Below are 22,438 nucleotides of genomic sequence, written 5' to 3' on the forward strand. Positions count from 1 at the left end.
TTTTATTTCACCAAATTCAGAGTTTGGAGAACACAGTAAAAAAAAAATCAGAGTACTTGACGGAAAGCTGGAAATGAGCACTCTTCATAATTGCAGGTCTTATTGAAATATTCTACCCTTCTTTGTTAGATATTGCAGGTTGAATCAGCTGCATGTTTTTTTTTCTCTTCTATAGATCATATCTTTCTTCTCACAACTCTATTTTACAAAAACGAATAGTTGTTGGAAAGGTATTAAGATACATTGAGCAGCTATAAGGCTAATTTTTTCAAATTTTGTGTTAAATTTATATGTATTTAAACTTTCTATTTTGGCCATTAAAGCCTTAGAAAGCATTGTAATCTGATAAAAGCCTTGTAAATGCTTTCAAAGACTAGTGGAAAGGGGGGGTGTCTCTTGTGTCTTCTTTCTTGTACTCTTCTTGACTCTTTGCAATCTTCTTTTCTGCTATCATGGATGCATCTACAGTTCCACTTTTAACACCATATAATTACTTTGAATGGAAATCTAAGATGATAATATATCTAAAAAGACATGGATATCATCGTGTTACTATGGGACTTGAAACTGAACCTCAAGATGCTGCAGAAAAGATTAAATGGTTTAATAAATGTGATGAAGCTTTTGGTACATTATGCATGTCAGTCTCTCCTGACCTTCTTTTTCACATTGAATTTGCTACTACACCAAATGCAGTATGGACTACTTTGGGAAACCTCTTTGGTAAGCAGGATGAACTAAGAGGTCATCAATTGGAGAATGAACTCATAGGGTTGAATCCAACCAATTTTGATACTATACAAGACTTCTTCACTAAACTTAAGTCTATAAGATTGCAGTTGGAACAGTGTGGAACTAAGAAAGATGATAAGCAACTGATCTTGAGTATTCTTTCTAAGCTTGGTCCTAACTATTCAGTGTTTGTTTCTACATTCTATGCTACCAAATGTGCCCTAGGTACCACATTCAAAATGCCTTCTTTAGATGATTTTGCTGCAGAACTCACTAGGGAGTAGGACAAATTGGTTCAAATGGGTACAATAAAGCCCTCTAAGTCACATGCCTTAGTTGTAAATCAAGGCACAAAAGAACAGAAAGGGTCTAGTAAGCAAGATAAGAAACAAAAGAACCAAGGAGAGAAGAAGAAAGATCAGAAATCTGCTACTTCAAAAGCAGACAATGAGACCTCTTCATCAAAAGGTGAACAACCTAAGAAGGAGAAGGTCAAGTGTTCTTATTGTAAGAGGCCTGGTCATGATGAACATAAGTGTTTAAAGAAACAAATTGATCACCTTTCAAATCTTCTTGAAAAGAATAATATCATGGTTCCTGATTCAGTCAAACAGAGTTCATCAGAAGGATCTTCTAAGGACATAGATAAGAGTAAGGGGAAAGGAAAGGGTAAGGCCCTAGTTGCTATTGCTTCACAACCAAATTATTGGATAATTGACTCAGGAGCTTCACACCACATGGCTTCTTCAGAAGATGATTTTATATCTTTAGAGCCATGTTCTATGCCTTCCATCCTAATGGGTGATGACACTCCTGTTGAAGTGCATGGGAGAGGGTCTGTTGATGTGGGTGAAGGAACATTTCAAGATGTCCTTTGTGTTCCATCTTTATCAACTAATCTCTTATCTATTTATCAGATCACTCACACTGGTTCTGGCAAGCGAGTTGAGTTCACACCAGATGCAGTGGTAATCAGCGAAATGCATAATGGGTCTACTGTTGCTATGGGAAAAGCAGATCATCAGTCTAGATTATATCAGTTTTCTCACTTTGTTCCTGACTCTCCTTCGACAGTTTTACTCACTCATGCAGATGAGGTGAGTTGTTTATGGCATCAATGGTTTGGCCACTTGAACTACCATTACTTGCAACAACTCAGTCAACAAGAAATGGTTTCAGGGTTGCCTTCTATTCGATTTTCTGATGGAGTTTTCCAGGGGTGCATTCTTGGTAAGAATCCAAAGGAGAAGTATGATAAAGGTAAATCTTGGAGAGCTACACAACTATTGGAGTTGGTACATAGTGACTTGGCAGGACCATTTCCACAACCATCCTTCAGCAAGGCTAGATATGTCTTGACATTTATTGACGACTTTTCCAGATATACATGGGTTTACTTTCTCAAACAAAAGTCTGAAGTCTTTGAAAATTTTCTAGATTTCAAAGCTTTTGCAAAGAAACAATCTAGGAAGTTCATCAAGATTCTGCGTACAGATAATGGGGGTGAATATGTTAATAATCAGTTTGAACAGTTTTGTGCTTTAGAAGGTATCAACATGCAGCACATAGTTCCATACAGTCCTCAACAAAATGGTGTAGCAGAATGAAAGAATAGGTCCTTGAAGGAGATGGCTAATTGTATGATTCACTCCACGTCTTTGGCACCTCAGTATTGGGCAGAGGCCATAAAATGTGCGTGTTACATCCAGAACCGAGTTCCTCATAAAGCTGTGAAGGGGGTAACTCCCTTTCAAGCTTGGACTAGTCGAAAACCCACAGTTAAACACTTTAGAGTGTTTGGTTCTCTTGCATGGGCCCACATTCCAGCTGAAAAACGCAAGGCTATGGATCCGCAGAGTAAGCCTTGCATATTTGTTGGATATCCAGATGATGTCAAAGGGTATAGGCTTCTCCATCCCACTACTCATGAGTTGTTCATTGAGAGGAGTGTTCGTTTTGAGGAGAGTTCTTCTAGTTCTTCTCATACCACCTCTCCATCCACTATCACATTGGAGAAATTGCATTATGATGACAGTTCTTCAGAGGATCTTAATCCTCCTAATCTTGATGAGGAGTCTTCTTCCTCTACTTCAGATGGTGACAGTGATGATGAGGATTCACATTCCTCTCATAGTCATCATTCAGAGGCTGATGATTCTCCCCCAGACTCTCCAGCCTCAGTGCCTCTTTGGGCTCGACAAACTTTTGAGTCAGCAGGAGATTGGCTTGGTGATCCATTAGATACTAGAAGAACAAGGTCACAATTTCAGCAAGCTCCACATCTCTTCATTGCTTCAGCTTCTGATCCACAGTCCTTTCGAGAAGCTTCAGGTGTTCCTGAGTGGGATGCTGCAATGCAAGAAGAGTTCAATTCCTTGGAAAGGAATTACACATGGGATTTAGTTCCTCTTCCTAAGGGAAGGAAACTTGTTCGATGCAAGTGGATCTATTGAACAAAATTTGCAGTGGATGGGTCGGTTGATAAGTATAAGGCTCGCTTGGTAGCAAAAGGTTTTTCCCAAGTTCCTGGGGTTGATTACTCTGAGACTTTTGCTCCAGTTGCTAAGATGAATTCTATCCGACTTGTTCTTGCTATAGCTGCAGCCCATCGTTGGGAAGTTCATCAGATGGATGTGAAGAGTGCATTTCTTCATGGTGACCTTCAAGAGGAAATCTACATGGAGCAAGCACAGAGGTTTGTTCAGGATCCTTCACTTGTGTGTCGACTTCGAAAGTCTCTCTATGGCCTCAAACAGGCTCCTCGAGCTTGGTATGCCAAGATGGACTCATTTCTTCTGACAGTTGGTTTCACTTGGTGCCATTCTGATCCGAACGTATACATTCTGCAACAGGATGAAACTTTCACATTTCTAGTTCTCTATGTTGATGACTTGTTACTCACAGGGAGTCACTCATCCACCATCAAAGCAGTGAAAATTGCTCTACATGATAGATTTTTGATGTCAGACTTGGGTCTTCTGCATTACTTCTTGGGAATTGAGATCACTCAATCATCTTCAGGAATCTTCCTTGGACAACCCAAGTATGCACTTGATATGCTCTCCAGATTTCACATGGCTGATTGTAAGCCTGCACCTACTCCATTTTTGTCAGGAGTCAAACTTGAGGCTAAGTGCTCTTCACCCTTGGTTGATGGCACTTTATATCGACAGCTTGTTGGAAGCCTCATTTATTTGACTCATACGAGACCCGACATTTCTTATGCTGTGGGCATGGTCTCTAGATTCATGCAGGAGCCACATGAGTTGCATTGGAAAGCAGCTAAGCGGATCCTCCACTACATTCAGGGTACTCACAATTATGGAATTCAGTATGTAGCAGGTGTGGATATTGACTTGGTAGGATATACGGATTCAGACTGGGTAGGTGATTCTCAGGATCGCAAGTCTACTTCTGGGTATTGCTTCTCACTTGGTTTTTGTCCAGTTTGTTGGTCGAGCAAGAAGCAGTCTGCAATTGCTCTTTCATCGATAGAGGCCGAGTATCGAGGGGCAGTCAATGCCACCACTGAGGCTATTTGGCTTCAAAATATTCTTACTGAGCTTGGTATTCCAGTTAGAAAGCCTACCATCATCTTTTGTGATAATCAGAGTGCTATACAGATCTCAAGAAATCCTGGTCATCATCAGAGGATGAAACACATTGAGATACATATGCACTATATTCAGGAGCTCATTCAGGAAGGCATCATTGATCTTAAGTATTGTTCTACATCAGAGGAAACTGTGGACATCTTCACCAAACCTTTCACTGAAAGCAAGTTCCTTCATTTGCGATCTTTGCTTGGGATGCAAAAGGTGTCTACTTCAGCAGGGGCTTCTTAGTCCTTCATTCTTTCTCTCTCTATTTAGGGGGGTCTATTCCTCTTATGGGGGGGTCTTCTTCTTTTGGGGGGAATATTTATGTACATGGGTACCTAACATGGCCTCATTTGCTGGGACCCATCTTTTCACCCACCTAAGCTACGCTTAAGGGGGGGTGTTAGTGTAGGTTTTTTTATTTTTCTTATGTTAGGGGGTATTTATTTTTCCTACACATATATTATTAAGCTTGCTTAGGTTATTAGGTGTGGTTAATATGAGGACACGTGGCGGAATACATTAGCTACATGTGTAACTCTCCACCTCACATGGGTAGTTGAGTTACACACCCTCTTTTGGCTTGTTGTGCCACCTCTCATAACCACTATTTTGTCATTTCCTAAGTGGGGTATGGGGTAGTTGGGTTTCTCACCCTCTTTTGGCCTTATGTGCCACCTCTTATAACTCCTTTTTTGTTTTCATGTAAGGAGGTTATGCCACATGTTTTGACATTTACCAAGTAGGTAAAAACCTCCCACCTTTTATGGGGTAGTAGGTAAAACCTCCCACTTTTTATGGAGGTGGGAGTTAATGCACCTCTTGGTTGTATATGCTATTATTTTTCTATATAATAAGCAATATACTCTCACCTTCACAAGTTAAGTGATAGCTTGGTGAGAGTCTTCTCTAAATTCTCTTCTTTATCTGTATTTTTCTCTCATATCAGATTTATCTTCATTCAGCTATTTTGATCTTCGATCATCCGTTGCTTGGAGTTGCATGTGATCTATGACCGGCATCAGATCCTGGCTCAATTCTTGCTTCTCACAGAATTTAACATCTACAACAAAAAAAATATAATTTGTTATAATAAAAAATATTAATGGTACAACATGATTCATAGTTTATTATGACATATATGACATACCTTAACATACATGACATTGTTATGTTGGATAAACCATTCATAACCTTCAAGTTCACCAACAACAATACAACGAAGAGAAGAGTTGCCTGCGAGCCTTCGTAAAGGGCCTCAAATGCCTTCTCAAGTAGAGGGATATCATGAAGAACATCAAGGTCATCTTCATCATCATGATCAGCTACGCGAGTACTAAATGAGTCATGGATCAATGTATTTGTACCATCATCTTCAATTGTGTTTTCTAGCTCATGATCGTCATCTTCCATGGGATCATTATCTTTAGCTTCGATATTCACACCTCCATGTTCGTCCACTTCGAAAACCATATTCTTAGGGTTGTGTTGATCCATACAATGTGCTCCGGGGTGCTCGACCTATATAAAATTGATAAACATAAATAAATCATGATCATGATCTCATCATCACATGATTTATTAGGTATATAAATTGTCAAAACGATATAATGAAAAACTTACCAATGGATGATAATCATGTGCACCTTCAATGTGACCATGCAACCTACAATGTTTCTTCGGTGTTTTGATTAGAAGTCTTCTAGTCTTTAACCCCTTACAAATTTTGCACGGACAATAACATTTTCCATCACCTTTTCTTTTCAAGTTAGACCACAATCTAGCAATTGTCTCCTTATTTTGTTGTTCATTGATATTGTCTGACATGGTCTTTCTTCACAAGCAAGAAAATAGAAATTATCATCATTGAACAAAGCATCTTATTGAATTTAGATTTCTAGTTTGCTTATGGTACATCGCACAACATGGAAAGCAAGAAATACTCAATAAATAACATGATTCATTGATCTAGTATTATCACAATCTGCACTTGGCCTTCAATATTTTCTCCTCCTAACACTGTTTATCCATTACCTGTCAAGTACAGAACTCTAAAACCCGTGGCTATTAAAATACATAAGACAACATTGTAGCATCTTATAATCATCTGTTATAAAACCAAAGCACTTGGGAGTGATTCTTTTGTTTGTCACAGTCCAGGAAAAAGGTGTTTACTAGAGCCTTAAATAACTGACTAGAAAGATTTTTAATTCCTTTTCTTTTTCCTTCCGATTCTTTCACTGTCACTTCCATCCTCCGAGTCAGATGCCCTCGCCCTTTTCTTTCTTCTTGTTTTTCATACTCATTATCATACTTTGAATTATTTTTATTTCTTGGTGACTCCTTACTGCTCTCACTGTCAGTTTCACTCTCAGAATCTAAGTCTGATGTATCAAAATCTGACGAACCTGATGAATTAGAAGAATCATCATTAGAGGTAGATTCATTTGACTCAGGAATAGACTTTTGCTGCTGCATTACAAGCCTTGGCATATTCTTCAAATACTCACGTAAACTCTTAGTGATACCACCAAGACCAATAGAAGTAAATAAATTGATAGAAAACCATGAATTTTTGTGATTGTCCTTTGGAGAAATTGAATCAAAAGACTCCTGCATTGTTGGATTGTTCAACCTTTCATTAAGCAACAATATACCAAGCTGCTCTGCCAGCTCCTGCAAGAGAATCTTTATAAAAATACAGGAAGAGGAAGTAGTATCTTCCTCCGTCAGACGTATATAAGCAAGACAATGCCATGGAAGAGCATCTGTTCCAAGTAAGTGGGCAAAAAAATTTGCAACATTTCGTAGTTTATTTGTTTCTAGTCTGTGTATCATAGAATATTGTTGTACAAAACACTTATCAAAAAATTCCTCATAAATTTTATTGATCATACAAAATCTTTGCCCAAGAATACCATAATAACGAAGGTATGTTCTCTCTTGACCAGGTTCAAGCTTGATCTTTAGTAGCTTATGACCAACTTCCTCAAAATCAACACTTGACATGATTGTCAAACAAATTGTACGTCTTAAATTGACCAAGTTTGTCTCTGTCTCATCTTGTATTGTTAGTGCTTCCTCACCTTCCTCACCTTCCTCTTCATCATCATCATCATCATCATCATCATCATCTGAATCATCACCTGAATCATTCTCCCCTTCTGCTTCATCTGAAGAAGCATCTCCAAGGATATCTTTCTTCAATTTTTCATAGGTTGCCTCATGTTCTAAGAAATCAAGATCTCACTTGAAAACATCCAAACCAGCTTCTTGATCAAGTTCATCTTCTAGGAAAACTTCATGTGTTAACTGATCTGGACACACAACTAGATGACCCTCGAACTTAGCTTTGTGAATTGCAAAAAGGCCTTCAATTAAAAATTGTACTCGTCTGTCAATTTCCCCCTCATGGAGAATACCTCTAAATCTTTCAAAAATCCCATAGAGACCTTTGGGTGAAAGGTCTTGCAACAAAGAACCATATTCTTTAATGAACCCAACAACAACCTCTACACTGTCATCTGTGGGGTTCTCTAGTAAAAGGTTGAGAAGTTCCAAGGCAATGATCTCATGTGCAACTTGTTGATTCACTAAATGAGCTATGAATTTAGCTGCTGCTATCAACATGTTCTTGTCATTGCATTTGTATGCCCTCTTAAGCTGCAAAATAATTCTTCGCAAAAGCAGATTGCCAACTTCAGGAAATTTTGTATTTACCACAGCAACCAACACAACAAAAATATCTGTAAATCTAGGGGATGCCATTTGGGATTTCATACAAGACCTGCAAAATAGACCCCTCCCACGGATGAGATTCTCTGCAAACAACTCTGGAATGATGTTCCTTATGTTAGATGCATTTACCTTGTTTACTAACCCATTGATACTCTTCCGAAGGGCATCCCATGTCATGCACTGGTATTCCACACTGCTCTTGTCTTCCACATCTTTCATCATTTGAGCCAACTTAAATGGGGGAATGTAAACACCCCCACTTCTTCCAACGCCCTTCTCAACTCCTCTTACAACACCTTCGCCATTCCCATTCTGAGATGGAGCAGACACAACACCAGAAGTTTTCACTTCCATTGCCTCTTTGTCCCTCTTGTTTCCAGAAGCACCTTTACCACTTAATTCATGCTTATTTCTGTACATAAACCCATCAGGAAGCATGAGTTTTTGCATATAAGCTCGCCCAAATATTTTACAGTTATTTTTCATCAAGATTCCCTCAGGAGCTGGCAGATCCTGCTTCCATACTTTAATTCTATTTTCTCAAAGGACAAACCTAAAAATCCATGCATTGCAAACAACTTTTTACACCTTTGTTGGTTGTGGTGGCATCACAGAGAGTTTAAATCAATAAATGAAGAACATGCCAATGCTTTTAATGTAGCAGTAGAAGTCTATCTCTTATTCAATATCTCTAGTGAAACCCCCATGATCTTTTGTTGGAGTAGAATTTGTTATATTCTAGAAAGGGTCTTGTCCTTTGTTGATGGGATATTCATCTACCTCAAGAAATAACTGTTCTTTTCTCCAACAAGAAGTGGAACTAAATTAAGATCTAGCACCATGAAATGATTCCTCAAAAGGATTGCTATAGTTACTTTTGGTAGATAATGATTTGGGTAAATTACTAATGTGGCTTTATGAAACATTATGTACTAGCTTAGCATACTCTAACAACTTTGGTGCGACATGCTACATCCAATTAAGTCTCCATTGGTATCTCTATTGTGTTTATGGATTGTGATTCAATGTACTCTTTTTATACACATATTTTACTTTCAACTGAGGAGGTTTGTATGTACTTACTTGTCTTTCGATTGTATCCCTATTTCAAGAATTTCTTCTATCAACAAATCATTTGTTGTAAGTTGTACAAGCGGAAGCTTGAACATTGCTTCCATGCTAGCCTTGTTGATACGTTCAACACCATCTTGTGCAACAAATCTTTAGAACTCCACTATTTCATTGAAGAGTGAGTAGTAGGGATAATCTAGGACACTTACAAAGGTTTTGAAAGAGAGATAAATAGACCTAAATATTATGGCTTAATAATGATCAATAGGTAAACAGATAAGAAACTCTCAATATCAAAATGACTTTCTCAATTGTCTTTACTAGAAATGGATAGATCTGCTAATAATGGCTTTATGACTGTATGTCAACTTTAGACTCAATCCAAGAAGAGCTAGAACTAATATGCGATATCTAGATTTATGATCTTTATAATATAACAATCCCATAATTATGTTTCCACGCATCTATACCACAACACAAACATCATGCTAGTGTTCAACCATAGCAATTGATATCCTAATTATAGAATGTGAAATATGCACATAACTATGAATAAAGATTAAGAAAAACAAAGAAAGATGCTTATTGCAAACATAAATGACTAATGGACAAGAATTGAATTCATTGTAGATAGTTTTGAATATCAAATTCACTTATTTGTGTGCATTTAGTAACTCATGTACTTGTGGCCAGCCATTTATCTCTTTCATAAATTGAACACTTATTAATAACATTAAATGGCTAAGTAATTATGTTTTAGTTGAAATTGAAAATAAAATATTTTATTTTAGGACAGCTCACACTATTCCCTATCATATTTTAGACTCTCGGTTTTGTTAGTAGTGATTTGATGTATTTGGAGCTGATCATTGCATTTCTTTAGTTACGTTTGCCAGCGTACTCCCAGCCTGTGCCAAAATGGGAGCTTTGGAACAGGGTATGGACATCCATCAAAGCATAAAAGATAGAGGGATTTTGTCAGATGTAGTTGCAACTGCTCTGTTAGCATGTATGCAAAATGTGGAAGCATAGACAAGGCATGGGAGCGGTTTGACGGACTGCCTCAAAGAAATGTGGTTTCCTGGACTGCAATGATTGTCGGATATGCACAAAATGGATTTGTTGAGAAGGCGTTATAAACTTTCAAGCAAATGCAATCGGTAGGTGTAAAGCCAAATTCCATGACCATTGCTACTATCCTCCCTGCCTGTGCCAAAATGGGAGATTTGGAATAGGGTATGGACATTCATCGAAGCATAAAGGACAGAGGAATTTTGTCAGATGTTGTAGTTGGAACTGCCCTAGTAGACATGTATGCAAAATGTGGAAGCATAGACAAGGCACGTGAACTGTTTGATAGAATGCCTGAAAGAAATGTTGTCTCATGGACTACAACGATTGCTGGATATGCACAAAATGGATTTGTCGAAAAGGCTTTAGACACTTTCAAGCAAATGAAATTGGAAGGAATAAAGCCAAATTCCACAACCTTTGCCAGCATCCTCCCTGCTTGTGCAAAAATGGGAGCTTTGGAATAGGGTATGGACATCCATCAAAGCATAATGGATAGAGGAATTTTGTTAGGTGTTGTACTTGCAAATGCCCTGCTTGACATGAATGCAAAATGTGGAAACATGGACAAGGCTCGTGAATTGTTTTATATGATGCCGCAAACAGATGTGATCTCATGTGAACAATCAACATGCATGTATATGGGAGGAAGGGATTGCTGCTACAAAATTGAACGCTCACTCCTCAATCACAGCTCTATGGTTTTACGAGATTAAACTAGGGCAAGTAACCACCACATGTATAATTTTTACAACATGAAATTAAAAACTAGGGCAATTTGAATCTACCTCCTGCGCTGGATTGCAAGAAATGCCACAAATGCCTTCAACGCGGGTTTTATGTTCTTGGGGGTTGAAGTCGCCACGGACGCCTACACAGGATTGCAATGCACAAATGAATTCCCCTCTTCTTTTTTTTTAAGTAATGGTCGTTGTCGTCGGAATTACGACGAACTCGAGCACTTTTTTGAAAAAAAAGAAAATTCTCATTGCTAATGCCTTCTTCGTCGAAACCAAATGGGAAATTTCCGTCGGAATTACAACGAATGCGGGCATTTAAAAAAAAAAAACAAATTTGGCCACAATATACCTTCTTTGTCGGAAACCTCAGTCGAAAATCTAGTCCAAATGTATTAGTGTCTATTTTAACATGTTACAAAATTATACCTTAGGCATCAAAGTTGCAGCTTTAGTAACTGGGGGAGGAGTATGGGATACCGTTGCTGCATCTTGAAATGCATATTATTTGTCTCAATTTAAATCGATGTATAAATGAAAATTTATTTATGTAATTACAAATTTAAAGTGGCTGATAAATAAAATGCTATGAATTCAAATCAACACACCTGTGTTTGTCACTCATCGGCAAACACCATGTCCATCAACTCATCTGTCAGCGCAAAATCCTCAATCGTGTGGGCCTGACATCTACTCCTACAAATCGTGCACAAATGAGATGAGGATCCATCTGCACTGGCTGCATCATCTATCCCCAAGCATATTCCCGAGAAACTGACACACATATGCTGGATGGGATCTCTATCGCCACCTAATGGCTCATCATCCAATACAATAGGGTGTTCTAATGATGTCCCATGCTAGATGATGGCACTAGTCAATGTTGTGGCCACCTAAAGAGTCTATACCTCCATCAACTCTTTCAGCTCTACAAGGACAACCTGATGCACCTTGGTTTTGGGTGCTAGGGGGTGGCGACTCTCTGCAGGTAATCGCCTATGGGCTCTAGGTCTATCTTGGGCAGAGCCACCACCTCTACCATGGAACTCTCTCGTGTCAAAATAGTTTGGGCACACATTGAGCACAAACTCACAATATACTTTTCTCAAAAAATATAATGGCACCTCATAATTATTACAAGGTGGATCATCAAAGACCATCCACCACCTCTGCTAAAAAAAATTCTTCATCTACACATTGGTACACTAATGTATGGGAAACCTCTTTGCATTAAGAGGTAATGACTGACCAGTTTTGGGATCAATGAAAAGGGCACATATTTGTTGTTTACTAATATTTTTGTTTTTTACCCCCTCGTATGATAGCCCATTGGCATAGAATTGACAACACCTATCCCTAAAGCTTCCCCATTTGGTAATTTATGTGGAAACAACTATGGCGCCACTAGCTAATGTTTCTAGGCTAGTGGCAAGGGATTGATGATGCTCAAGTTCGGATGTTTTGAATTTAACAATCAGTTTATTGATTTTAGACGTATTTTGTCCTAACTGATTAATTAATTGCTCCTGTGTTTCGAGTGTGCGGTCAAAAGGAGGAATCGGGGGTGTATCTTGTGGGTTTTCAGGAGGTGCATTTGGTTGTTCTTGTTGTGGATTAGAAGAATCTGGTTTTTGAAACAAAAAATGAAAAAACCTAATCAAAATTAATGAAATTAAATTCAAAATGTAAAACAAATTGAACAAATGGAAAAGAAAGACAAAAATAAACAAAAACTAACCTTGATCCATAGTCTGGAGGAGAAATCTAGCACCTCGTTCGCAGTTTAGGAGAGAAAATGAAGGAAAAACAAAGTAAAAACGTGCTATTCATGAGAAAATAAGACCCAATTTTTTTTTAAAACTTTTTTTGATAGGCACCGCATACGCAGTTCTCTTGGGATTATTAGCGCGTATGCATTCAATTTCTTAGAGGTAGCACGTATGCGCTCATTTTCATAAAAGCAACATTCACGCGCTACCTTCTCTAGGCTCGGGAACAACAAACCTAAGCGTGTACGCGGTGAATTCAAATTTTAGAACCGCGTACGCGCTGCTTGTTTTTCCATGTTTTTTTTGGGTGGTGTCCACTTTTCTGACCACCATCTTTTTGCACATACCCTCTTGCTGACCGGTCCGGATTGATCTCTTCGAGGTCCCTCCTCACCAGTGATTGCTTCAAGTGGTATGAGAGTGAAGTTTCATTTCGGAGATTATGTGTCTTGGAATTTTGTTGTAGGGTGGCGGATTGTGGATTCGACTTGCAGCTGCAGAGGACTAGTGTGAATGATGTCGTAGAGAGGAGCTAGGAATGGTGGAGCGTGTGGGAATGCAGACCTTGTTGTGATGGAGATGTTGCGAGGTATAGAAGCTTGGTTGGAAGCCGTGGAGATAACCCATAGAAGAGGTCACCATATCGAAGATGTAAGTGAAGATAGAGGAGAAGAAGCCCCGATAGAACAAGAAAACCTATCGACGGTTGATTTGGATGAGGAAAAGTTTTTGAGGGTTTTGAGTAGGGCGAATACTAGACCTTATTTTACCCCACTGGAATATGATGGGAAGTTAGATTCAGATGAATTGATGGATTGGATCTCAGAGATGGAGAAGTACTTTGATTTTGAAAATGCTGCAAAAGAGAAGAAGGTGAAATATGCATGTACCTGATTGAAAGGTCACGCATCTCTTTGGTGTGAGCATTTGCAAGTTGATAGACAAAGAAGAGGTAAAGAGAAGATTAAGACATGGGATCAGATGGTTGCTAAGTTGAAGTCAAAGTTTGTACCAATGCATTTTCAAGTGGATCTGTTCTGGAAGTTGTAGAATTTGAAACAAAAGGAATCTAGTGTGAAGGAGTACATCAAAGCATTTTACAAGTTGAATATCAGATCCAGACATGTTGATGATGAAGTTGAACAAGTTAAAAGATATTTGAATGGATTGTAGATGTCTATACAAGATGAACTCAGTTTGATCAAATTGGAGAGTGTTGAAGAGGCTTGCCAATATGCCCTAAAGGAAGAAGAAAAGTTATACGAAATACATGAACAGAGGCGGAGAGGTAGAGGTGGAAGGTTTACCGAAGAAAGAGGATATATCAGAGGAAGAGGATATACTGGAGGAAGAGGAACCAATACAGATCAAAGAAAGGACAAGGAAGTAAACAAAGAAGGTAATTCATACTGAAAGGATGATAGAAATTTCTACTGGAGGAGAGAACCAGATGGTTACCAGAATGAGAATTTTGGAAGAAAAGACAAGAGGACATTTAGAGGAACCTGTTTTAAGTGTGGAGGGGAAGTACATCATACATTCAAGTGTAAGAAGACATAAACTACTAGAAGAGCAGCAGTGGTGGAAGAATACCCCACCGAATCTGACCATAAATTGGAAGATGGAGAACTGTTGGTGATGAGGAGAGCTTTGTGTCATACCCGAGGAGATGAAGAACCCTTTCAGAGGAAGAATTTGTTCAAGACTAGATGTAAGGTATCCAATAAGTGTTGTAAAGTTGCTATTGATAGTGGTAGTTCAGATAATCTTGTTTCAGAAGAGATGGTGAATAAGTTGAAATTGGAGAGATTGAAATAGCCTAAGCCTTATCAGATAGTAGAAAGTGATTGAGCAACCTATGTTGGCTTTACTGGATTTCAATAAAGTATTTCAAGTGGATTGTGATGCAAATGGAACAACAATAGGAGCAGTATCCTATTTCAGTAAGAAATTGAATGATACCCGTAGGAGATATTCAGTGTATGATCAAGAGTTTTATGCCATAGTTCAAGCCTTGAAGAAGTGGAGATATTACTTGTTGCCTAAGGAGTTTGTGTTTATACAGATCATCAAGCTTTGCAGTATTTAAACAGTCAGAGTAAGTTGAATTAGAGACATATGAGATGGGTATAATTATTGCAGAGTTACACCTTTGTGTTGAAGCATAGAAGTGGGAAATCTAACAAAGTTGTTGATGCATTGAGTAGGAGAAGGAATTTGCTGACATAGATGAGAGTGACAGTATTAGGATTTGAAGACCTTGTATGATGATGACCTGGATTTTGCAGAACCTTGGAAAGCATGTAGAGAACTGGTTATGGTAGATAGAAGCAAGTGGTTGGATTACTTCATTCAGGATGGGATGTTATTTAGAGGAGTTCAGTTGTGCATACCTAAGAGTTCTATGAGGGAGAATCTGATAAAGGAGAAACATAGTGGAGGACTAGCTGGACATTTTAACATTGACAAAACAGTAGCATTGGTGAGTGAGCAGTACTTTTGGCCCCACATTCATAAGGATGTTAAGAAATATGTGTAGAGTTGTAGAGTTTGTCAAGTTGCAAAGGGTAGTAGTCAGAATGTGGGATTGTATAAACCTTTGACACTACCGGTAAGACCTTGGGAGGATATAAGAATGGATTTTGTACTTGGATTGCCTAAGACACCGAGAGGGAATGATTCTATATTTGTGGTAGTGGATAGATTCTCGAAGATGGCTCATTTCATAACTTGTAAGAAGACATCAGATGCATTGCATGTAGCAGACCTATTTTTCAAGTAAGTGGTAAGGTTGCATGGATTACCTAAGAGCATAGATTCAGACAGAGACACTAAGTTTTTTAGTTATTTTTGGAGAACACTTTGGAAGAAGATGAAGACATATTTGAAGTTCAGTTCTACTTTTCATCCACAGATAAATGGACATACATAAGTTGTTAACCAAAGTTTGGAAAACTTGTTGAGATGTTTAGTGGGAGATAAAACTGGAAGTTGGGATTTAATCCTTGCACAAGCAGAGTTTGCCTACAACAATTCATTGAATAGAAGTACCAGAAAAACACCTTTTGAGATTGTTACCGGAGTGCATCCTAGAGGTATATCAGAATTGAGAGACATTAACAATGAAGACCGAAGAAGTTCAGAAGTAGAAGACTTTGTAGATCACATGGTAACATTGCATATTCAGGTTAAGCATCATTTGGAAGACATGAACAACAAATATAAGGAGAAGGAATATGAGAAGAGGAGACATAAGGAATTTGAAGTTGGCAATGAAGTGATGGTATATCTAAGAAAAAAGAGATTCCCGGTTGGAACTTATAATAAGTTGCAGATGAAGAAGTTTGGACCTTGTAGGATTTTGGGGAAGTTCAATTCTGGAAATGCATATGAAGTGAAGTTACCAGATAGTCTAAGTATTTCACCTGTGTTTAACATTGTAGATCTTCATGAGTATTATGAACCAAAATTCATTGAGGATAGTATTGTAGACTTAGAGAAATAGTTGCGCCAAAAGGAACCAGATCAGATTGAAGAGATTTTGGACAGTAGGATTGTGTGTAGTACCCAGAGCAGTCAGTATAAGGAATATCTTGTGAAGTGGAAGGATAGACTAGTTGAAGATTCATCTTGGATTTCTCAAGCAGAGGTAGACCGCCTTGGTTTCCCTCTGACCCCAACAAAGTGAGAGGCTCACTTTTTCAATAACCCCGGATGTCTGATGTAGGAGCATCCCCAGTTCATAGCAATCTTGCATCAACCAAAAACATTTTCCTTTCTATTTTACTTTCTGTTTGTAGTTTCAGTTTTCCTTTCTGTGTGTCCTTTTTTTGGCTCACTGGATCCTGTGGAGTTGGATTCTACTTGAAGACTTGATCATATTTCTTTCTTCCAGAATGCATCATAGTTGGATCATTTTCCGACAAGATATCACTATCGGTTTTCATGACAATTTCCCGTTACCAGTTGACAGTCCTTTGTTATCGGTTGATAGTCCTTTGTTACTGGTTGCCTGGACCTATTTCGGTGATCTACCAGAACCCCTTCCGAAGCTTGCGGAGCCTTGGGCATTGATTCTGATGTTCCTTGGCATGTGGTCGACCATTTCCCACGATCTTTGTTTCATCTTGTGGATTTTTCGAAGGAATCTCTTAGCAAAGGCCGACCTTGTTTATTTTGCACGTTAGGTCTTGTTCTTTAGGTTTTGATCCTTTTGGGTCGACTGGATCCTTTGGATCGATATATATAATTGTAATTACGCATTAAAATGTAATCAATCAGAGAATCAAGTAGCTAGACTGTGCGTAGAAGATAGATCTCAAGATTCAAGGTCTCGATTGTGAACTATTATGTATGTTCTACCAGGCTTGTGAGCCGGTATGCTATAACGTGGTTGTTGTCAGTTGGTTGTAATCAACTTTGATGCAATAAAACAATCTGTTCTGCATTGCCTCCATCATATCTTTGTGTTTTCGTTGTGTTTACTCTTGATGACCGAGCCAGATTGATCTCTTCGAGGTCCCTCCTCACTGGTGACTGCTTCAGGTAGTTTGATAATGTTAGAAAATGAACAAATGATTATGCTTTCACCCTTGAATAATTTTTTCTTCATTGAATGGCTTCAACACCAAGATTATTTAGTTTTATAGGTTAAACACCAATAAAAAGCATAGAGTGGAAGTGTTACCTTTACTATCTTAACCAACAACTTAAATAAATGAGAGGAATCCATCCTAAGTTTAAAACTTATATATTGTCAATCCCAACTTATAACTATTATGCCTAGGTAACATTAAAAGGTTTCACAACCTAACATGATTTTCCATTACATTCTAGAGATAAATCCAATACTTTGATATTATTTATCACAAGCATACATTATGCACCTTAATTTCACTAAAGAGCAATTTTTTAATATTTTAAAGAGGTATATAAATTAGATTTTGTCAGAGTTTCCATTAGTTCATCTACCATCTTGTTGGGAGCAATTGCATCTAATGTATGTTCTAGTGTTAGATTTTAAGTTGCGGTTGGCTAATTGTTTGAAATTTTTTTATTATCAATTAGTTCAACTAAGCCTAACATTTTTGTTTGTCTCTTTATACGGGAAATTGAGATGCCAATTTTGTTTCTTCAAGATTGTAAATAACCAACCGTTATGAAAAGGGGATATAAGGAACTTCATTTATTATGTTGTTTCATCCATGGTGCAAAAAAGGTTATGGTATATTTTCAAGTTTGAATTATAAGGAGCAAAAAGCTCCTAGTTATCACTATTAACGTTTGGGATTTCTATTAATAAACAAGGTAAACTATTGTAGTAAAAAATTGTTCACTTAGTATTTAAATCAGAATTAACAATCAAAAGTATCTTTTTATTATTTATAATACAAATGCGATGAAGTTTAAATCAACAACACATGATAAAAACGTCGCTCCATAATTGACATGGTGAAATCATTTCAAGAAAAAACTTGACCACTAAGGGATGCATATATTTGTATTCTTTGAATAACATGTTACAAAAATATATATCCAACTTCTTTGGTCAATCTAAAAAAACTATAACATCATAACTTTTCTTCACCTACATGAGACCCATAAGTAATATTTGAAGTGCCCAATTTATGATAACCATATAGGGAGAGCCATGAGTGGTTCTCCAAAACAAAAATTGCCAAAAACTATGGTAAAAAAATCCACCACCCCCATGACCAATTAGTAAATGATCCATGAATAAAAACTATCGTAATAATAATATTTTTGACCCATGTGAGGTGTAGGAACAAATTGGAAAACATGGCACCCCAAAATAGAGTGGTCAACTAATGTCGAGGACTTCACCTAGATCATGCAAAACATGATCTACTCACTCCTAGTTTCTAAGATTAGGAAAGTGGTGTAAATGTTCGATCAAATCATGTTGTAACTAACTATCATAAGCACCCTCTCTCATGAATGACGCTAAGATTAGTATTACAAGTTAAAGACAAGTAATAAAATAATACTATCTCTCAACCACATACATGGGCATCCCATGTTGGAAATTTGACATTAGATATAAGATTGTAAGATTAATATCACCTTAATCCTTATATTCTCTGCTTGATATTATTCATTGCAATTCCATACAAAGAAACCATAAAGTGAATCAAGTGCTAAAATAAAGGCCCATAGTGTCCCTACATTGAGATAATTTATCTATGCTCATCAACTTCAATGTTAGATTGTAGCAATAGAAAGAAATGACACAGAATTTAGTTGAATTAACTATTGGTAATTGGGACAACATAATTTTTTATAGAAAATGGTGATATGAAGATTATTTGAAACGACCGTGACAACCTAATTTTTAAAGAAAATGGGAATATAAGCTTTAAAACGACTGGGACAATATACTTTTTAAAAGAAATTAAAGAAAATGTTTACATAAATGACCTCCTATCGAAGAACGAGGGATGGAAACAAGCAGGGAAGGAAGCACAACCACCAATACTCATCTTACTTACACAACCTTACCTACCTTAACACCACCTACACTTACACCTACACAACTCTTTCTATTTAAGCAACTCATAACTCACTAACCTGAATCTGTTGACACAAAATCAATTTACAAAATGAAGTACAAATCTAGAAGTAACATTGATAAATATAAGACTAGACAAATAATAAAAAAAGACACTAAACAATAAGATATTAATTACCATAATTTATTTATCTCTATTACATAAATGAATACCATCCAACTAACATTGTCTTATTTAAAAAAACAAATTTATGATGATCCTATTCAAAATAATTCCAAAGATATATATTTATATTTTTAAGTGCTAATAAAAGGTGAAGTCCTCCAGTTCACCATGATGGCGGGAAAATTGCAACCAAAATTTTGAAACTGGAAACTATGCGAGAAGGTAAGATTTGAAGATAAGCAATAACCCTAACCAAATGATTTAGTGAATCACTTTCAAACAAATATATGGAAACATATAAAAAAAAATGCAAATCTTGAGGAATTGAAGGGAAAAAGAAAGGAGGATGATGGAGAGGTTAACACGTGCATGATAGGACACAAAGTTCTGCAAAGAGGTAGATGCACGGTTAATCAATGACCTCAAACCTAGAGTTAACAAGAGCTGCAAGCAGCGAAGTTCCTGCCGAGCAATGGCAGGAAGGAAGTGTGGTTGTTGTGCTCGGCAGAAAGGAAGTGTGGTTGTTGTTTGGTGTGGTGAAGCAGTTCTAAGATCGAATAGATTTTCATTTATGTTGGCACAATCTTTCTTCTGCCTTATTCTATTTTTTGACCCTGCTTTATCCATGTTTCATGGATTTATTTCACTGACTCTTTTTTTAGCGGTGATGGATGGGCAGCTTCAACTTTTGCTTGTTTTAAGAAAACTAAGGATGATTTTTGTGCTTTCAAATCTGTTGTTTCCAGATTTGTTCACGTCTTTCCTCTTTTTTATCATACATTGGAGATCATTGTAATCTATACATTTTGTAATTCATTTGTAAATCAATCAATCAATGAAACAATTTTGTTCTTATTCTGCTCGTTCGGCTTCCCTCTGCACGTCCCCCTTTGCTCACATCGCTGCTTTTCTATTGTTACCCTTGTCCCCCACCAACTGGCTTATGTGGGTAACAATGTTGTATATATTCCTTTCTATCTATGCTTGACCCTACTATTCTAAGGGCCTTGGATATCTATCCTTTAATAGAGGCAAAATATGCCGATGGATAAGAGAACCAATTTGCTTTCATTTCATGCTTCATGATGTGATATGGACCATGGTATTGCCAGCCACCGCACCCTACTATCTAGCCAGGAGGCGGCTTTGGTTCGACTATGGTGGTGTTTCTGGTGCTGGTGCTTCAGTGATCAAGTGTGCAGGCCTTAGAATAGTAGGGCGGCGATCTTAAATGACTGGAGAAAGATTCAACACATCAACAATGTCATTGTTAGTATACCTAGTATTATATTCCAATGTGCAGATCCAATTTAGTTATGTAGAATGCTCATCATTTATGTGATAGACATCGTTATCAATCCATCCAGTTGACTTTGAAATGTGTTTAAGTGATTGCTGAGATATCTTTTTTTTTTAATTAGTAAAGGCAGAGCCAAATTATATTTATTTTAGATAAAAACAGTGTATACATACATGAGAGATGAGGGATCATAAACCAGATATATGCAAATGAAACCCTTCTCTGCACTGTCGAGAATAGATTTCAAAACAAAGCAAACCCTATACATCATCTTCCATAATTTCAAAAAGACTATCAACGTTTATGATATCAAAGATCAAAATTAACTATCAAATATGTGTTTATGTGATTGCTGAGATATCTTTGAAGGCTAGAGTTTGAATGATTTCAAGGATATCTTGTTATACATTCCAGAGGATAGCAATGATGTATAAATAACTAAACAATCATTTTAAAGGTTTGTGGTGTCTATATCTTCTAATTTATTTATGTTCTATTATAACTGTTATCTGCACTAAAAGGTAAAGGTAAATTTGGTGAGCAATCAATCATGCAATACTATATTTCTTCTAGTTCACCATACATACAATGTGCACTGAACAAAACTGCACTTAACTTTGATTCACCAAATTTTTTCGTGAAATGTATCCATTGTTCATGTGTTAGACAAATAAACCCAAAGAGAGTATTTGCACAAGATAATACTGCATAAGCAGTTATGGGGTTGATTGAAGGGAATTTCGTGAGAAAGAATTCTCCTAGTGTTTTTTCATCCATCATAGCAAGATAAGCAACTTCTGTTAATTTCCTAGTCATTCTGATGGAGTTTAAAACTATTCAGATAAATCTAATTTAAATTTCATGGATTGCAATAGAACAAAACTACTAAAAATGATCAAAAGAACAATAAAGACTATGATTTCAAAAACCCACATAATAAGAAGTGGCAGTGCCAACAGAGTCTCCAGGAACCAGCTTCATTTGCATGTTAAAGTTCCCAAACATATATTTATTGTTCGAAGCAAAGCTTGACCCTATTAAAACAAACCCTGTTGGAAGTGGTGAAATTCAACTATGGGATTTGAAACAAAAAAGCAACTTTTTGACTTCGGGCTTACAAGGGGATTCTTCTACTGCTCACAAGAGTACTCTAGCATGGGCAAAATTTATAAAAGGAAATGGAAATGCAAGTACCATAGCATATTCACCACACGAATGCAAAGACTCATACCTGTTGGGTGGAGGAATTGGAATTTCCTGAAGAGGGATCATCTGAATATCAACAGTAAGAAGCATCTCATGAAGGCAAAGCCTCACCTGAAAAAATCAGCATGTAAAATCTTAAAAATCTTTTCTCTAATAGGCTCAAGCAGTAGGATGCTGATGTTGAGGCCTCTGTTTAGCTTCATGTGAAGTCAAAAGTCTTGCAGAGTGCCATCTGAACAAAGCCCCCCATTATTATCAATGAAAATGAAAGTAAATATTACTGCTGGCATTTACTTGTCAACTATCCAAACAACTTGCTACGTGTATTGCTCCATGCAAACCAAGTTTTTGGGTGCTCTGCTGCCTCGTGGCATCCAAATTTGCTGACAATCTGTAACTCGTAACTACAAATTCTGCTACCATTTCAGAAACCAATACCCCAGGACTTGCCTTGCCTTTGATAATCGTGCGTTCTCTCCTATGGGAAATTGTGAAATACTCTGAATGCCCCTGCCAACCG

The 22,438-nt window shown here is 37.4% G+C and overlaps 1 protein-coding gene across 3 annotated transcripts in view; it reads right to left on the reverse strand.

Annotated features, from left to right (window-relative positions):
- Positions 1–22,160, reverse strand: part of LOC131859463 (uncharacterized) — a 29,667-nt gene extending 7,507 nt beyond the window's left edge. For all 3 annotated transcript variants that reach the window (XM_059213223.1, XM_059213225.1, XM_059213222.1), the window contains exon 1: positions 21,944–22,160. The gene's annotated coding sequence lies outside the window, so the exon portion shown is untranslated. The remainder of the gene's footprint in view (positions 1–21,943) is intronic.
- Positions 22,161–22,438: the final 278 nt, after the last annotated feature.

The sequence above is a fragment of the Cryptomeria japonica genome, chromosome 10, assembly GCF_030272615.1.
Source record: "Cryptomeria japonica chromosome 10, Sugi_1.0, whole genome shotgun sequence".
Taxonomy (NCBI): domain Eukaryota; kingdom Viridiplantae; phylum Streptophyta; class Pinopsida; order Cupressales; family Cupressaceae; genus Cryptomeria; species Cryptomeria japonica.